The sequence below is a fragment of the Sapajus apella genome, unplaced genomic scaffold (genome assembly GCF_009761245.1).
Source record: "Sapajus apella isolate SASKATOON/1434 unplaced genomic scaffold, GSC_monkey_1.0 scaffold22, whole genome shotgun sequence".
NCBI lineage: Eukaryota > Metazoa > Chordata > Mammalia > Primates > Cebidae > Sapajus > Sapajus apella.
In genome coordinates this window covers 8185467-8200757 of record NW_022436962.1, presented here as the reverse complement: position 1 = coordinate 8200757, position 15291 = coordinate 8185467, and positions in this window count along the sequence as shown.

The window sequence follows — 15291 nt, the reverse complement described above, 5'->3', positions numbered from 1 at the left end:
GTTACTCAGCCCCCATTTCAATGACACACTGCCCTGAGGTCAGCTGCTACTTTCATGACTGCTTTTTTACATGGGCACGTTCTACATTATTTAGGGGAGGAGAAGGCAGAGATGCTTTCTACATCTACACACGTTCCCCTTTCCTTTCCCTGCGGCACCCTGGCAGACATTCCTAGCACCCCACACGGTTCTCTTCTGATGAGTTTTGGGATCATCACAGCCATGTTCTAGGCAGCCCTTCCAACGGACTGGAGCTGGCCTGTGCAGTTTAGCCTATTCTCCATTCTCAGGATCCAGAAGCTCTGTAGGGAGGAGGTGGGACAGAGCCTGTGCTGATCATGGAAAACTGGAGTCAGAAATCAACTCCTCAGGCCAGGCGCAGGGGCTCACGCCTATAATCCCAGCACTTTGGGAGGCTGAGGCGGGCGAATAACCTGAGGTCAGAAGGTCAAGTTCATCCTGGGCAACACAGTGAAACCCCCTCTCTACAAAAAACACAAAAATTAGCTGGGCATTGTGATGGGTACCTGTAATCCCAGCTACTTGGGAGGCTGAGGCAGGAGAATTGCTTGAACCCAGGAGGCGGAGGTTGCAGTGAGCTGAGATCGCACCATTGCACTCCAGCCTGGGAGACGAGCAAAACTCTGTCTCCATAAACAAAAAAGAAAGAAACACCTCTTCTTTCCTCCCAGAAGATCCACAGTGCTGCCTGAGACATGGAGAATCAAGGTGTTCCCTTAAATAAGCTCCTGACCCCTGTCAGAGCCTGTGGAGCCCTGTAACACCCTGTCACCACCTCCACTGCCACCCCAGAACTTACTGAGCTATCAAAACAGGAGTACCTGCAGATACAGAGGTCCCAAGGCTTTAGATCCCTCAGGCTCAAAAGACATGCACATGCGCCTGCAGTTGGAAGGTAGGAAGAGGGAGTGTTCCCAGCCCTGGAGGAACACTTGCCTGCTCTGATCTCTTTGCTACCCCCATTTCCACCAGACTCCTCAGTTACAGAATGATTGGAAGCTATGAGCCCCTGGGGAAAGGCAGAAATCATCCAACCCAGAGGATGCAGCTCTGGTTCCCAGGCTCCAGGTGCCTGTACTTGATGCCCTGTGGCATCTCAGCTACTGTGGGGCTCACAGCTGCTCAAGCCCTTGAATGTGAATGCTTTCTTCTCAGAAGAAAGTGTCAGTTATGAGCGATTAATCTGTGTCTCACCTGAATCCCCAGGTCCTGAACTGTTTGTCTGCACCAGAGAAGTTAGATGAGGTGGGAAAAGGAAAGCAGCTCATGACATCTCTTCTGTAAAGAGAGACGACACTGCAGGGACACTCCCCAGTTGGAGAGAGGGAGGACAAGGCGCTCTGTGGGTTGCTGTGTCCTGGAATAGCCAGATATGGAGAAGCTGAACATAAGCAGCCTCTCCCCTGGTACAGAGCTGGACATGTGGCCCTGGTGTGTTTCGAGCAAGAGGAAGGACAGTAGGACCATCCCCTGCCCTCCTCTGGCTCTGTGTGTCCATTAACACAGCCTAACAGGTGACATCTGAAGTGTTAGCTTCAACACTAGACCAAACATGTGGGCAAATAAATGTACTGGGTTTAAAACAAAACAGCTATTAAGCCTGGTGTCTTCTGTACATTTCAGATTGCTTTTCTTTTAATCCTAAATAGAAATAATACTTACCACCAGGTGCAGTGGCTCATGCCTGTAATTCCAGCATTTTGGGAGGCCAAGGCGGGTGGATCACCTGAGTTCAGGAATTCAAGACCAGCCTGGCCAAGATAGTGAAACCCCATCTCTACTAAAAATACAGAAAAATTTAGCCAGGCATGGTGGTGGGCACCTGTGGTCCCAGCTACTCAGAAGGCTGAGGCAGGAGAATCGCTTGAATCCAGGAGGTGGAGATTGCAGTGAGCTAAGACTGTGCCACTGCACTCCAGCCTGGGCAACACAGTGAGACTCTGTCAAAGAAAAAAGAAAAGAAAAGAAAGGGAAGGAGGGAAGAAGGGAGGGAGGGAGGGAGGAGGGGAAGGGGAAGGGGAAGAGGAAGGAGAAGTGGAAGAGGAAGGAAAGAGGAAAGGAAGGAAGGAAGGAAGGAGAAAGAAAAAGAAAAAAGAGAGAGAGAGAGAAAGGGAGGGAGGGAGGGAAGGAAGGAAACTTGCTTCTGTTTAAAATTTTAAGCTTAGGGCCTATCATTTCTTTCTCTTGAAATGACTTCAAAGCCTAACCCAATTTGTTGAGGGTATTAGTTTTCCCTCCCTAGTGCACTGGCAAATTCAGTCCTGCCTTCTGTGTCCTCATACATGGCTCAGATAGGTCACAGAGCAGAACTGGGCCAGGACAGTTCTGCGGCTCACCACTGCAGCCTTCCCGCCAGCCTGACATGGGTCCATTAATCAACGTGTCTGGTGTGGCCGCTCAGCTAGCTGCAAACCACCCAAATACACCGTCTCGCAGCCTGCATTTCTGCATCTCATCTGTAGGGTTGTCAAGACAAACTCTGGGAGAGGCTGAGCTGAAATCAGGATGTAATGAGTGTGTGGCGTTCCTAGGAACCATCAGTCTAATCACCGTATCACAGAAGTAGAGAAGTGGTGTCAGGGACCAGGTGGGACTCTCCTGATCTTAGCACTGAAAGTCCCATGTTTCAGGAAACTCTCTCAGTCCTGGGGAAACTGAGATGGTTGGTCACCTTGTCTAGTGAATGCTAAGTCTACCCAAGCCATCTTCCTCCCTCCCTTCCAATCAATAAATATTGAGTGAAGATGACCATGTGATAGGTGCCATTCTATGGACTAAGGGTACAAACAAAAGTCGCAGAGGCTGTAGACCCCGCATTTTAGTAAGGGGAGAAAGCTGATGGACGGGAGAAGTAAGTTAAAGTATCTAATATGTTGAACGGGGATGAGTACTAGGGAGAAAAAAACGTCAGGAAAGACGCGTGGGGCCTCGATAGGGTGGTCATAAAAGGCCTCACTGAGAAGGTAGCATTTCAGCAAAGAGATGGGAAAGTGAACCAAGCAGCTTTTGAAGGAAGTGTGATCCAGGCACGGAGAATAGCAAGGGTGACGGCCAAGAGCAAGGAGGCTGGCGTGGCCCGAGCAAGAGGGGGTGGAGGAAAAGTACCCGTGAGACCTCCTGTCAGAGAAGCAGCAGCTGGCGGTGTGGGCCCTGCAGACCACGAGAAGGACTGTGGCTTTTCCTTTCAGTAAGAGGGGGAGCCCCTGGAGACTTCTGAGCAGACATGATTTGACTTACATGGATCCCTCTGGTTGCCAGACGGAGAACAGAGCATGTGGGTCTGGGGTGCACAAGGGCAGAGGTGAAGAGGCCAGGTAAGAGGCTACCAGGACTGTCACCTCGGCTGAATAATTTCCTCTAGAACTTTGCCAGGATGGACATGAAATGCACCTTTGTACTTTCTAAATCTATCCTTTCCCTTATTTTAGAAAATTGAAGCCACATTTGCTCTTTTGCAGGCTTCGGACTTCTTTCCATTTCCACATGATTCTTCCAAGTACTTATGCAAAGTAGTTCATGTAGATGAAGCCTCCAATATCACATCTGTAAGCTCTATCAGTGCCCTGCAGTGAGAATGACACTCACTTAAGATGGTGAGGAATGATCTTGATTGGCCTTCAACTCCATCTTAATCGTGTTTGTTGTTAAAGCACATCATTCCAAGGGAGACAACAGTGACACGCACAAGTCACCATCCTGCTGTTCCATCAGCCATCAACAACGCCTTGACAGGTCCAGGCATGATGGCTGCCTTCCTTGTGATTTTACCCAAAGAACTCTTGTGTGTCCTTCACAAGTATCACAAGTGTCACAGCAACCTGTCCTTTAACCCAGCCAGTATGATTCTTACCCATTTACACTATTTTTTTGCAGTTACCCTTTAAGAACATCTCCCATATTTTGTAGAATGGCAATAATGGCTAATATTGATGAAGCATTTACTACATGCAAGTCACTGTAGTAGGCATTTCACAGGTGCCATTTCATTTTATTCACAGCTACCTTATTCAAGTGGGTACAATTATCCCCATTTTACAGATTTAGATATTAGAGCTCAGAAAAGTTAAATGATTCATTCATCCAAGGTCGCACAGCTAGTAGGTGGCAGAACCAGAATTCAAATGCTGTCTGATTCCAAAGGCCGGGTCTTCACCACTCCACCCTACTGTATTCAAATTTACATACTTTCGGCCAGGCGTGGTGGCTTATGCCTGGCGGGAGGATCACCTAAGGTCAGGAGTTCGAGACCAGCCTGGCCAACATGGCAAAACTCCATCTTTACTAAAATACAAAGATTAGCTGGTCGTGTGGCGGATGCCTGTAATCCCAGATATGTGGGAGACTGAGGCAGTAGAATCACTTGAACGCAGGAGGTGAAGGTTGCAGTGAGCTGAGATTGAACCACTGCACTCCAGCCTCAGCAACAGAGCAAGACTCTGTCTCAAAAAAAGAAATGTACATACTTTCAAAGTATGTCAAAAGTTTTGGGAGAGCAGAAGGACTTCTAAGATCTGTGTGCGCTGGAGAGCTCCCTGTGCGGCCACTTTTATTTTTAGAGCCTGCCCTCTTTTTTTTTTTTTTTTAAACTCAGGATAATTTGCGACTTTATTGTAAGGACTTCAGTTTTAAAACCTCTTGAACTATTTTCTCTTGAGAACCACAGCTGATGATTCCTTTCTCCGAAGTTTTGAAGCATCCTTTGTAGAAGTCTGACTCTATATTCTCACCTTTTCATTCCCTGGATCCTATCAACTCTAAAATTCTGTAGTGGCTTCCTCTGGAGGCTCTGATCACTCCCCTCAGTAATCAGTTCTTTTGTGTTGGTCAGAATTAAGTCCAGAACAGCTTTTGCCCATGGGCCTCCTTTGCTTTTGAGCGTAGATGTCAGCTGGGCAATTCAGGAACTCATCAGAGGCTTAACGCTGAACTCAGCCCTGCACCAAGCAAGCGTCTAGATGGCAGGAGTCGCCCCTCACTGCCTCCTAATCTGCATGCCTATTTTACAGCATTGATGAGAAAACGTGGTCCCCATGGTCTCCTTCTAGCCAAGTGGCCCGTGTAATTCTCATAGACAATGTCCTCCCAAGCCATTCTCCTTTATCCTCATCCAAAGGCTGGTTCTGCCTATTATTGACCTTCTGTGGCCCTGTTACAGACATGAATCAGTACCCCCGCCCTCCACATCCACCACATACTAACTCCAAATCTTTCTGTTTCTCTAGGCTGCTTTATCTACAGCCCCCAGCCAAAGAAATTCTGCTTGGTTAGAGAAATTTCCAGTCACCGTAGCTTCCTACCCCCACCTTCAGCACCACTGCACACTTAAAGAGACCTTATTTGTGTTGCTTCTGGATGTGTTAGAGCTCTGAAAGAGCCATTGTTTGAAAATGGCAACTTCCGAGCTGAGCGTGGTGGCTCGCACCTGTAATCCTAACACTTTGGGAGGCCGAGACAGGCTGATCACTTGAGGTCAGGAGTTCGAGACCAGTCTGGCCAACATGGTGAAACCCATCTCTACTAAAAAAACAAAAATTAGCTGGGTGTGGTAGTACATGCCTGTAATCCCAGCTACTTGGGAGACTGAGGCAGGAGAATCACTTGAACCTGGGAAATGAAGGTTGCAGTGAGCTGAGGTTGCACCATTACACTCTAGCCTGGGCAACAGGGAGAGACTCTGTCTCAAAAAAAAAAAAAAAGAAAAAGAAAATGGCAATTTCCTTCACACAGAACACTAGTAGGTTGGGAGAACGCTAAGGAGCTATTCCTTAACTTTTAGTTGCCACCCTTACAAATCAAAAGGACCAGGCTGCCAGCCTGCAAGGGAGGAAGAAAGGCCTAGACGCAACCTATGTGAAAAGGATCCTGTGTGGTCTATTTTGGAGGACTACTAAGCTCACTGATCTCGACCTTCTCACTTGCTCTTAGTATAGCTCAATAAATAAGGCCCAACAGATATTATCATCCCCATTTTATAGGTAAAGAGGCTGAGGCTTGGAATATTTAAATAACTTACCCAAGGTCACACAACTAATAAGGTTACAGCTGGAGTTTGAACCCAGATCCTCTAATTTGGAATTCCCTTGCCCTGTTCAGTTACCACGACACCTTCTACATAAAGAACAAGGATGTGGATGGCGGGTGCTCCTCTCAGGGGCATGTAACACTAGACAGAAACAATCAGGGCTAACTACAGAGGACAAAGAAGAGATGGTGTCACTTACGCCGATGGGGATTATAGGGCTGTGTGTGTGGTAAGCAGGAGCAAGAGCATACAGGGTGGTCCCAGGAGGCATGGGGGTGGCACTGAGCTAGGCAGAGCCATAGCTCAGTGTGTGCTTCACCATCCCAGAGCTCTAAGACCATTGATCAGTAAAATCCCAACTCTCACAGCTGAAGCCAGCCTCAAGGAGTCATCTGGTTTAGGCCCCTACCTTCTAATGGCTCAAATACCATTATCTCTATTCATTTTACAGTGAGTGATGAAGGAGGAACTAGAACCCGGGTCTCCTGACTCAGGGAAGGGCTACATTAAGGACCACTGGAAGACGGGTGGTCATTTTTCTCAGGCTCCTCCACTAGAGTCAGTGGGTCAAAGATGGACTTCCATGGATTGCTGAAAAATTTTCCTATGTACATGTAGAGGTAAAATGTCTGGAGAGAGGGCACCTTAGATTTAATAAGATTCTGAAACAGGTCCAAAATCCAGAAAGGTCAAGAACTACTGCTTTAAAGGGCACAAGAATCAGACTCACAGCTGCGGGACTCGAGACCACCGCTGGGAGTTGCCAAGGGAAACAGAGCCACCCACAACAATCTGAGCGTCTGCCAGTGAGTTTTAGATTGATGAACATTCACCATCTCTACACCTAAATGGGACCCAGATTTCCGTATAAAGACATTTCCTTTAAAACAAGGAAAATGAAGTGAATTCCCAGTGTTTTCATTTGCAAAGCAAAGGCTCTTAGGTCGGCTCTTAACCTCCAAGCTTTCGGGAATTTTACTGCAATCCCCCACATCATCCATGGGTCTCTGACTCCTGAGAGCCACATTAGAGCTCACTCAGCCAGTGAACAATACCTGTCCCACCACCATGTGCCCAGTGAGGGCAGTGGCTTCAGCCAAGTGCCATGAGAAACCTAGACTAAAGCTCTTCTCTTCTTTAATCTTGGGTAGATTAGAATCACCCATCCTGTTCTGTTTCTCCTTTTTGCCCCTGCCCCAATTCCTCAACCTCTCTGACCCCACCCTGCACACATGCAAATATATGGGCTGTGTTCACACGTGCCTGTACATGTGCTCGCACAAACACACACAACTTTGTAAATGTCATGTACAGCTCTGCTCCAGTACCCCATTCTACACACCATCTGCCAGAAGCTATTTTAAGCACGTAATAAAACTGTTTTAGAGTGAATCCTGGGGTGTTCTGCCCTTTGCTTCTCCAGGGCAAGAGCAACCGAGCTCCAGATAGAGCTAAATTTTGCTACCAAGTGAAGAGGAGGACAAAGAATCAACCAAGGGCTATGGAGAGACCCCAGTGACCTCCCCACAAGCAGTATGGTGTGTCTCCGCTTTGTACTGACTGTCCCTTGCTGTAACACCCTTGGCTGATAACCAAACCTCCCCACCTCATCCATAGGCGGCTACCACCTTACTCAGTGGTTCTGAAGCCTGAGCACGCATCAGAAGCACCTGGAGGGTGGCGAAAACACAGGTTGCTGGGCCTCATCTCAGAGTTTCCAATTCCCTAAGGCTGGAGTGGGGCTTGGAAATTTGCATTTCTAACACAAGTTCCCAAATGATTGCCGGTTCAGGGACTACACCAAGAGCCAGTAACCTAACTCATGAGCTTGTTGTGAAGATTAAATGAGAAAACATGTAAAGCACCTGGCACACAGTAAGGCAGTGGGTCTCAACCTTGGCTGTGCATTAGAATCACCTAGCGAGCTTTAAAACATCCGGATGCTCAGCACTGCAGACCAATTAAATCCAGGTCTCTAGGGGTGAGATATGTAAATTATCACTTTTTTAAAAGCTCCCAGGTGACTTCATTATGCAGCCAAGGTTGAGAGTCGCTGAATTAAGTGCTCGATAAATTTACAATGCCCTTTATAAGCTACGCAGCCACCCCCATCCTAAGAGACTCCCTCTCCTCCTCCTTCCTCTGGCTCCCACTGGAAGACCTGAGTGAAGCTTAACCTTGGCTTTGGCTTCTAGAATGGATGCTGAGGACCACGTGGAAGATGAGTGCTGGTTCATCCACTCAGCGGCTCATCCACTCAGTCATCATCAGCGCAGCTGCCATTATGCACCCACGAGGTGCTCGGGGGATGCAGGCATCAAATCCAGTGTTGTCCTCAGGAGTTGGTAACATAGAACAAAAGATGTAGAATAATAGACTCTCAGATCCTGAAGGGTCCTCCAGCCCCACCTCCCACCCACCATAGAAGTTGTCTTTACAACTTACCCATTATCTCTTCCCAGCATCAATACTTTAAGTGACAGAAAGCTCATCATTTCACAAGGCAGCCCATCCAGCTTAACAATGCTTCTCGTTAGAAAGTTCTTCCTTAGAAAACTGAAACACACTGCCCCATAACTCCCATCCGTTAGCTCTGAACTCTGGAAGCTCCTCATCCCAGGCTTCCCCTCCCACATGACTAGACTGCAGCTATCAGATTCCTTCCATGGTCAAGAGAAAATACAGCCTAAAAGTCAAGGGTGCATTAATCCCATCAAAGTACAGAGTTCCTCGTTATGAAAATTTACTGCCAGGCACGGTGGCTCACGTCTGTAATCCTAGCACTTTGGGAGACCAAGGTGGGCAGATCACCTGAGGTCAGAAGTTCAATACCAGCCTGGTCAACATGGTGAAACCCTGTCTCTACTAAAAGTACAAAAATTATCAGGGCATGAGTGGTGGGCACCTGTAATCCCAGCTACTTGGGAGGCTGAGGGAGGAGAATCACTTGAACCCTGGAGGCGGAGGTTGCAGTGAGCCAAGACTGTGCCATTGCACTCCAGCCTGGGCAACAAAAAAAGAAACTGTCTCCAAAAAAAGAAAGAAAAGAAAAGAAAAGAAAGGCCGGGCGCGGTGGCTCACGCCTGTAATCCCAGCACTTTGGGAGGCCAAGGCGGGTGGATCACAAGGTCAAGAGATCAAGACCATCCTGGTCAACATGGTGAAACCCCATCTCTACTAAAAGTACAAAAATTAGCTGGGCATGGTGGTGCGCGCCTGTAGTCCCAGCTACTCAGGAGGCCGAGGCAGGAGAATTGCTTGAACCCAGGAGGCGGAGGTTGCGGTGAGCCAAAATTGTGCCATTGCACTCCAGCCTGGGTAACAACAGTGAAACTCCATCTCAAAAAAAAAAAAGAAAGAGAATATTTACTTTCTGGCTCTCACAGATTGTGCTGGGAAGCTAAATTCAACATAACACAAAAATATTCACTAATGAACCAACCACAATTTACCCTTAACCCCTCACTAATAGATTCTTTCAGTTTAACTCCAGCCTCAGCCTGACCCAACCTATTGTGTCAAAGGTCTTTGTTGGTCTCTGCTGGTCACAGGTGGCTACCACTGCACAAACAAATATACAAACCAATTGCAAAGTGAAATTGCATATCCCGTCTCCCAAAATGCAGATTTTAATTATGTTGATGAAATCAATGTTAGAGAATTTTTTCTGCATCATCCACAAAGCCACTGAAAAAATAAGGAGCTGGGGGCAACCAACTAAACTGACGAAGAGAAAACCTGCAGGGATCATGACAACACAGTTACCTCCAAGTCAATGACCTGCGTATCAGAAACTGAGAGGCCTTTGGAAAATGAATGAAGCATTGCAATATTTTTGCAAAAACAGAGACCCTCTTTAAGATCCTGCTGCAAAAAATCAAACAGGCAACGAAGACTCCCTCCAGGAGTCTGCCACTTGGTTAAGGAGTCTAGTATTATCAGGGAAAGAGTTTCTATACTATATCAAGTACAAGTCAGCGATGATCAAGAGTTAGATTAAGGGGGACGTAGTAGATTAATGATTCAGAAGGGGAGGTCCAAGAAGACTCGAATGGTTGGTGAAGGCTCTGCTGAGGAGGAGGAAGTGGGCTTGTTTTTGAAGGAGGATGTACATCCACCATCACCACCACCTGTCGGCCTCCTGTGTGGATACCCACCACACTCCAGTCAAGAGAGGCCCAAAAATCTACATCTAACATGCCAGGCACATTGAGGAATTAAATTGTGATGTGTATGGTCAAGATCTCAGGAACACAGACATGCAATGGACCAGGATGCGTGGCAGGGGAGGCCAAGGGCTAGAAGCACCCCTGGAGGTAGAGGAGGCGGGCACATCTGAGAAACCACTCGAGCCCCTGGCTGCCCTGTGTCCAACCCATGTGGGTGTGTTGCCAGCAGGCCGGTACTGAGGGTCCCCCATAGGTCTGGACACTTCAGCCAGGAGGAGGACGGAGAAGAGCAAAGTCACGTTTTGCTCAGTGAAAGGGAAATTGACAGCAATTAGCCGCCTTTCCCTCCATGCTGACGTTCCCCTGTATGGTCAGGGATGCTTCCCAGCTTTCATCCCGTACGTCCTCTGACTCCAGTGGGACCCCAGAGAGCAGAACAGGTCACAGGAATAGGAAGGCAGAGATTCCCTTCATGGGTGTGGGACCCAAAGCAACATCGTGTTTCCCACCTCTCAGCCTCCCCACTATTTTTATAGAGAAGAAATAGGCTAAGGTGAATGCCAAGGGGAAAGTAACTTACAAATACATGCAGCGAGGAGAGAAGTGGGGTATGCGCAGGAGGTGCAGTCAGGGAAAACGGCAGTTGTGATTCCTGGCCATTTTGGTTCCAGTTAAGCCCCCGGGGCCTTCTCCTCCAGCTACCTCTCTGGGTCCCCACCATCCTCAGGCAGGGGAAAGAGTGCCTGGGAATCCAATGCTACTCAAATAAGGAGAGTCTGAGTCAGGACCGACCTCTCACTTCCTACTGCCCCCAGGAAAGGAGAGCTGTCCATACCTCAGCCCCACCCTTACCTTCACTTTGCTTTTTTTTTTTTTTTTTTTTAATTTTAAAAAAGCAAGGGTAGGTTCTATGTTTGGTTTTTGTGCATGTGTGTGGTTTGTGCGTGTTTTAGTTTTTTGTTTTGTCTTATTGTTGTTTGAGACGGAGTCTCACTCTCTTGCCCAGGCTCACTGCACGAGGTTCAAGTGATTCTCCTGCCGTAGCCTCCCAAGTAGCTGGGACAACAGACACATACCACCATGCCTGGCTAATTTTTACATTTTTAGCAGAGATGGGGTTTTGCTATGTTGGTCAGGCTGGCCTCGAAATCCTGACCTCAAGTAATCTGGCCACCTCAGCCTCCCAAAGCGCTGGGATGATAGGCATGAACCACCACACCTGGCCTTGTTTTTATTTTTGGAGACAGGGGCTCACACCGTCACCCAGGCTGGCGTGCAGTGGCACGACCATAGCTTACTACGGCCTCAATCTCCTGAGCTCAAGCAATCCTCCCACCCCAGACTCCTGAGTAGCTGGGACTTATAGGTGAGCATCACCATGCTTGGCTAATTTTTGTATTTTTTGTAGAGATGGGTTTTTACCATGTTACCCGGGCTGCTCTCAAACTCCTAGGCTCAAGCGATCCTCCCTCCTTGGCCTCCCAAAGTGCTAGGACTACAGACATGAGCCACCACTCCCAACCCTGCTTTGCTTTTTAAAAAAATGTAAATCATCTAATTTCTTTTTATTTTTAATGGTGGTAAAAAGCACATAACAAAGTTTATCTTTCTAACCTTTTATAAGTGCTCAGTGGTATTCAGTATGTTCACGTTGTTGTAAACCAACAGCCTGAACTCTTTACTTTGCAAAACTGAACTCCGTACCCATGAAACAAACACTCCCCATACCCCCAAGCCCCAACCTCTGACAACCACCATTCTACTTTCTGTCTCTATGAATCTGGCTGCTTTAGACACTTCATGTAAGTGGAATCACACAGTATTTGTCTTTTATTTCACTTAGCTTCAGGTCCTCAAGGTTCCCCCATGTTGTAGAACATGTCAGACTTTCCTTCCTTTTCAAGGCTCAGTAATATTCCCTGGTATCTATGTACCGCATCTTGTTTATCCATTTATCTATTGATGAGCATTTGGGTTGCTTCTACCTCTTGTCTGCTGTGAATAATGTTGCTATCAACATGGATATGCAAACGTGTCTCTTCAAGACTCTGTTTTCAATTTGTTTGGATGTATACCCAGAAGCAGGATTGTTGGATCATATGGTCATTCTATTTTTAATTTTTTCAAGATGGCCATATTGTTTTCCACAGCAGCTGCATCATTTTACATTCCCACCAGCAGTGCACGACAGTTCCATTTCTCCACCCTGCTTTGCTTTTGAGTATTTGAGAACTAGGGGCTGCCCCAGCACCTCTGGACTTGAAATGAGAACCCAGGACCTGAGTTGGGTTTGGCAAGCAATCTTAGTCCTTCTCTGCCTTCTCTTCAGAGCCCCCTCTTTTCATTTCTGGAGAAATGTCATTATCCAGCCTGAGGGGTCATGCGCTCCAGCAGGCCTGAGAGGAACAAAGAAAACCAGGGCTTCCAAGGCAATGAGTAAAACAAACACCCAAGAGCAGTGGCCTCAGACGGCAGCTCCCACAGCAATGAGACAGATTTGGGGTGAGACATAGTGGGTCACCACCTCCTCCTGAGCTGGCTGCGTGGTCCACAGCAAGGGCGAGGAGATGAAAGGAGAGGCTGGACTTGGGGGAACAGGTGTGGAAGTGTGATGCCACTGTCACCTCTCCCCCATCCACCATGGCATCCTCCAACCCAGCCTCTCTGCTGTGTGTGGAGTCAGCAGCCAATGGTCTTATTCTAAAATCCAAATCTGGTGCCACCACGTCCTGGCTTCGAATGTTTCTGCGGCTTCTTACTGCCCTCAGACTGAAGTCCAAATGCCTTGCACGATTACAGCCCTGCATGACCTGGCCTTGGTATCTCATGCTGACTCTTTCCCGTCACTCTGAGGTCCAGCCACATCAAATGTGTTTCAGTTGCTAGAGCCAACCACACTCGCTGTCTCCTTTGGGCCTTCATACACAGTGTCCTCTCAGCTTGGGACATTCTCTTCCACACCACCCTCCTTCTCTCCTTTTCCTCTGTTTAGTTCTACTCATCCTTTAGGTTTCAGCATAGATGGCACTTCCTCCAGGAAGCTTTCCATGACGTCCTCCAATTCTGAGTCAGGGCCTCTTCTCAGTACGGCCACAGAACTTATTAAACTGAGGGTGCAGTCTGTTGACTTGGCTTTCTTAAAATACTCAGTTCCATGAGGAGACCAGAGTCTTGTTCACTTTTTTCCCTAGCACTCAGAATACAGCCTGGTTCAGTGTAGGTGTTTATTAAAAGCTTTTTGAAGTGTCAGTGAATGAGTGAATACGTGAAGGACTGAACCATGAGGATGATGAGACCTGGCAGTGGTGGGTGGGCATCAGACTTCCACCTCCCCTCCCACCCACATGACCACAGAGGGCTCTAACTTGCCACCAAGTCAAGTGAAAAATTAACCAGACCTTTTGATTTCTTTCTTGGCTTTTGGTGTCTCCCCAAAATTATGAAAAATAGGGGTAGGCAAAAAAGGGGCGGGGACCACATAAATGAAACACAAACCCTTGAGTTCCTTTGGAGAGCTACTCCAAAGCTCTGGGTCTGAGCAGATTTAAATTTACCTGGCTTTCCCCTGCCGCGAGGCACTTAGTAATGAAGAATGCACAGTTTCTTCAAGCCCCTCCCTGACTTTCCAGCTTCTGACCAAAGATCACCTTCTGCCCCCTCCAGCCCTCACCACCTCCCACCACCCCACCCGCCACCTCCTCTTCCTCTTGCCAGGAGATGGCTGTGATCTCTGGATGTCTCCCTGGGAGTCGGCCCACCCCTGAGGCCCAAGGAGCCAGGTGTGACAGTGATGTATGGGTCCGGGCTGGACTCTAATTGGCCATTCCCTGTGGTGCATGGAGACTTAGCAAGACAAAAATCTCCCCTATAGCACTCTGAATCTTTTCCTGTGGCTGATAAACAGCAAGTCCCTGAACTGGGAACATTCAGAAAGGAAAAGCAATGATTCAGGGGAGAAGAGGGAAGGAAAGCTTCCATCCAGAAGTGCTCATGCTCGCCCCAGGGCACTAGAGCTTCATGTTCTAGGGACACAAAGGATTGGAACATTTTATGTAAGTACTATTGTCATGTCATTTGAACTAAAAACAGCATGCAGAATCCCAAAGAACTTCCACACCTGTTAGCCTTTTCACTCCCCTGCCGTCCAGGAGTGGGCAGGGGTCTCTGTACAATCAGAGCTACTATTATGGCTTATTATTATTATTGCCCCCTGTTATTACATTATTTATTACACTTTATCTTCAATCCTCCCAACAATCCCAGCAGGTAGGGAGTTGTCTGTGTCATCTAAAGCTGTATACAAACTTAACTTTTTAATAAGAAGAATAATTCTGGCCGGGCGCGGTGGCTCACGCTTGTAATCCCAGCACTTTGGGAGGCCGAGGCAGGTGGATCACGAGGTCAAGAGATCGAGACCATCCTGGTCAACATGGTGAAACCCCGTCTCTACTAAAACTACAAAACATTAGCTGGGCATGGTGGTGCGTGCCTGTAATCCCAGCGACTCAGGAGGCTGAGGCAGGAGAATTGCCTGAACCCAGGAGGCGGAGGTTGCGGTGAGCCGAGATCGCGCCATTGCACTCCAGCCTGGGCAACAAGAGCGAAACTCCGTCTCAAAAAAAAAAAAAAAAAAAGAAGAATAATTCTGAATTAGTGATTCACGAATAATTCATGCTCTTGTTTTATTTTGCTTTGTGTTTGTTTTCTAATGGACTTAATTTTTTAGAGCAGTTTTAGGCTCAGGGCGAAATTGAACAGATGGTACGGAGAGTTCCCCCCAGCCCTGCCCTTGTGCGCACAGCCTCCCCCGTGCCCCACCAGAGTGACCCGTTTGTTACAGTCAACGACCTACATGGGCACATTGCTGTTACGCAAAGTCTACAGTCCACATTAGGGCTGCTCTTGATGTTGTACATTCTGTGAGTTTGGATAAACGTACAATGACATGTATCCACCATTACAGTGTCCTACAGAGTACTTTCGCTGCCCAAAACATCCTCTGTGCTGAGGTCAAGAGTTTTAACCTCACATCTAGACAAAGAAACAGAGGTCCAGGAAGTTTTGTGACTTACCCAATGC